The sequence below is a fragment of the Chrysochloris asiatica genome, unplaced genomic scaffold (assembly GCF_000296735.1).
Source record: "Chrysochloris asiatica unplaced genomic scaffold, ChrAsi1.0 scaffold00047, whole genome shotgun sequence".
Classification (NCBI taxonomy): domain Eukaryota; kingdom Metazoa; phylum Chordata; class Mammalia; order Afrosoricida; family Chrysochloridae; genus Chrysochloris; species Chrysochloris asiatica.
Window position 1 is genome coordinate 18,851,972 of NW_006408565.1, and position 4,554 is coordinate 18,856,525.

The window sequence follows — 4,554 nt, forward strand, 5'->3', positions numbered from 1 at the left end:
TCTCAAGGTCAACGGGTGTCTATGGAACATGGCCAAACTCAGCCCATGTCTTCAGTGCTCCATTCCCCCCACTTCCACTCACAAGTAGACCAGGTGGTCACCAGCGAGCACATAAGATTGCTCATGTGTTCCCTTTGAGTTTCAGTCTTAGAAGGGGTTTACCCTGATGGGCTGACTTTTCTTGTCTTGATACCTTCTAGACAAACAGCTTTCTTGATGTTTTAACAGCTAAACAGTCTGATTTTTTTTCCTTTTCTTTCTGCTGGTCTTTTTTGCAAGAAGTATCTTCTGTTCCTCTAGCCATTCTGGGTTGGTCTGCAAGTTTTTTCAATTGGGAATGTCCCACTTCAGAAGGTTCTGGGTGGGGCTCAGGATTCCACCTAAGGTCCCATACTCCACAAAGGCTCAATAAGAATTGAGCAAATTCTAGTACCCCTTTTAGCTAATCCGGTTAGTTATAGGCTGAAGATGGATCCCCCCCGCCCTCATTTTTGTTGCTAAACAGTTATGAAACTGGTACAGAACTAGGCAGCATTTCATTCTAGTACACAAGGTTGCATTGAATCAGAACTAGCTTGACTGCATGTAACAACAACAAAATGGACATAGGGTTGGTAGTGAAAAGAAAAAAAAAAAAGAAAAGAAAAGAAAGGATATGCATCTTGGCTCCTCACTTCCCAGATATACAACATTTGCCTGGTCACTTCACATCTCTGAGCCACAGCTTTCTCATTTAAATGTCTGTTCTACGTCCTGGGATAGACAAGAGCTCGTACAAGTATTTGAGCCTTGGAGATCAGTAGGCCCTAGTTTGAATCCCAGTTCTGCCATTTAATAATGGTGTGATCTTAGAAGGTCAAGTCAGTCTGACTCACAGCAACTCTGTATAGAGTTTCCAAGGAGCAACTACTGCGTTTGAACCATTGACCTTGAAGTTAGCAGGTCAGTGCTTATCCTACAGCACCATACCAGTAGGTAGTCATAATGTAAACCCAGCTCTATGGATCTTGGGAGACAGTAGTGACTTGAAAGTACCATGGACTGCCAAAATCAAACAAAGTTGTATGTCTGAATTGTTCCTTAGAAGCAGTGATGGTGAAATGTGTTATCAGGAGGTACCAGCCCCAGAAGAAGGACATCATGTTTGGTAAAGTGGAGGATCAACAAAACAGAGGAAGACCCTCAACGAGATGGACGGACACAGTGGCTACAGCCATGGGCTCAAACATGACAACACTTGTGAGGATGACTTAGAACTGGGCAGTGTTTCCTTCTGTTGCGCATAGGGTCACTATGAGTTGGAACCGACTAGACTACACTCAACAACAGAAGGTGCTCATCTGGATGGAAAGGAAGAGTGGACTCAGAGACTTGCTTATAGCTAAGTTATAGATCAGTAATATTAACAGCTCTTAAACACATGCTTTTATGTAAAATAAAGTTAATTGGCCACATAAATGAATAAGAATGTTTAAGTAGGCCCGTCCCTTCCTTTCCTCTTCAAGGGATTCACCTGGGGTCTTATGTTAGAGGCCAGGTGACTTTCACTCCCATATTTAATCAACGAACAGTTGCTTATAATCACAAATAACACTTTCTATGTGCCAAACAGATTCCTGGTGTGGTGCTGTGGGATAAAGCACTGGACCACAAGGGTGGTTTGAACCACAAGGTCAGTGGTTCAAGCTCACCAGATACTTCTTGGAAGCCCTATATAGAGTTGCTATGAGTCAGGACGCACTCAACAGCACCAACAATGTGCTAAACACGGTGCTAAATGCATTATTTGAATTATCTCATTTAATTCTCACCACAAGGTAGACAAGGAGCCCAGGTGGTGCTTGACTGCAAACCAAAAGATTGATGGTTCGAACCCACCCAGTACCTTTGTGGAAGAGAAGACCTGATGATCTGTTCCGATAAAGATTACAGCCTTGAAAATCCTATAGGGGACAGTTCTACTCTGTCACATGGAATCACTATCAACTGGAATCAAATCAATCTCACACAAAGTAGACATAAAATATTATTGTCATATTGCACTGATGAGGATGCTTGGGCTCATGGAGACCACAACCTCGGAACTAGATCTCAACCTTGAGTTTGTTTGCCTCCATCTGAGTCCAGGGCTCTCATCCATTGCAAAATTCATGGGGAGCTGCTATGATCAATGACAAGGGGTGCAGGCCTCAGTGTCAGACTAACCAGATTGAATCTTTTTTTCTGCTATATATTACCAACTGTGGACCATAGGCTTCTCAGATTATTTGCTCAGCATACAGATTGAATAAGTATGGTGAAAAAATACAACCCTGTTGCACACCTTTCCTAATTTTAAACCATTCGGTGTTCCCATGTTTTTTTCAAACTACTGCCTCTGGGTCTATGTACAGGTTTCTCATGAGCACAATTAAGTGTTCTGGAATAATCATACTTCACAATGTTGTCCGTAGCTTGTCATGATTCACACAATCGAAAGCCTTTGCATAGTCAATAAAGCACAGGTAAACATCTTTCTGATATTCTCTGCTTTCAGCCAAGATCCATTGGACGTCAGCAATGATATCCCTCATTCCATGTCCTCTTCTGAATCTGACTTGAACCTCTGGAAGTTCTCTGTCAATGTATGTTTTTAGCCGTTTCTGTATTACCTTTAGTAAAACTTTACTCGCATTGTTGCCGTCAAGTCTGTTCCGACCCATAGCGACCCTGAACAGGGTTTCCGAGGCTGTAAATCTTTACGGGAGCAGAATGCCTCATCTTTCTCTCATGGAGCAGCTGGTAGTTTCGAACTGTTGACCTTGTGGTTTGCAGCCCGATTCATAACCAGTACGCTAACATGGGATATCAATAATATTGTCCGATGATTTCCACATTCCATTAGGTCACCTCTCTTTGGAATGGGCACAAATACAGATCTTTTCCAATCAGTCAGCCAAATAGTTGTCTTCCAAATTTCCTGGCATAGATGAGTGAGTGTTCCCATTGCCACCTCACTTTGCTGAAAGATTTCAATTTTTATTCCATCAATTCCTGGTGCCTTGTTCTTTGCCAATTCCCTCAATGCAGCTCGGACTTCTTCCTTCAGGATCATTGGCTCTTGATCATATGCTACCTCTTGAAATTGTTGAACATCAACAATTTTCTTTTTGTACAGTGACTCTGCGTATTCCTTCCATCTTCTTTTGATGCTTTCTGCATCATTCAATAATTTGCCCAGAGAATCCTTCAATAATGCAACTCGAGGCTTGATATTTTTCCTCAGTTCCCCAGCTTGAGAAATGCTGAGTGAGTTATCCCCTTTTGGTTTTCTAATTCCAGACCTGGAGTTAGAAAGTTAGAAAACCAAAGGTGTGTACATTGGGATTCAGCAATCCTAACCCTAGGTAAACAAAGAAACTTTCCCAGGTAAAAGGGACTTTGTTAAGATGTGCCTAAAAAAAATTAAAATTTTGCTTTTTACTTTTAGTCTTTCATTCATTTGGAATTAATTTTTAATGTCTGGTGAGAATCCAATTTACTTTTTTTCATGTTGTTATGGATTAATTGTGCCCCCTCACCCAATTTATGTTGAATTTCTAACCCCTGGCCCCTCTAAAGATTACCTTATTTGAAAACAACATCCTTGAAAATGTTGCCAGCTAACATGAGTTCAGGAGTCCTGGTGTGGTGCTATGGATTAATGTGCTGGACTGCAAGGTTGGTTTAAAGCACAAGTTTGGTGATTCAAGCCCACCAGCTGCTCCTTGGAAATACTATACAGGGTCGCTATGAGTCATAACCAATTCCATGGCACTTAATAACAACAACATGAGGTCATACTGGAGTAGGGTGTGTCCAAACTCAATCAGAGGGACTCCTTTTATAAAAGAGAAGATGAGACAGACTAAGGGTGACTATATTACTACAGCCAAGAACATCTAGGCCTACCAGAAGCAGGAGAGACAAGAAGGAATCTTCTCGAAGAGCCTTCAGAGAGAACATGGCTTTGCTGACACTTTGAATTTGGACTATTACCTTCAAAACTGTGAATAATAATAAACGCTTGCTGTTTGTTGGCATCCACTTTGTGATATTTTGTCATGGCTGCCCTAGAGGATGAACACACTTACTCAATTTTTTCAGCATCACTAATTCAGTCTTCCCTTTCCCCCAGGCATGTGCAATGTCAGCTATGGCAAATCTCAAATTTCAAATATATGAATAGGAATGGTTTTGGATCTCTCTGCTGCACCACTGGTGAATTTTGCCATTTAGCTATACTGTATTGTTATTATTATTATGTTGTTGTTAAGTGCCATGGAGCTGGTTCTGACTCATAGCGACCCTATATAGGGCTTCTGCAGAGTGGCTGGTGGGTTTGAATTGCAACCTTGTGGTTAGCTGCCCACGGTACCATCAATAGTCTTCACCAAGACAACTCAAATGCATCAAGTCTTCTCCAGTCTTCCTTAGTCCCCGTCTAACTCTCCCATGCTTACGAGGAATTGAAAATACCATGACTTGGGTCTGGCCCACCTTAGTCCTCAAAGTGACATTTTTGTCCTTTAACAC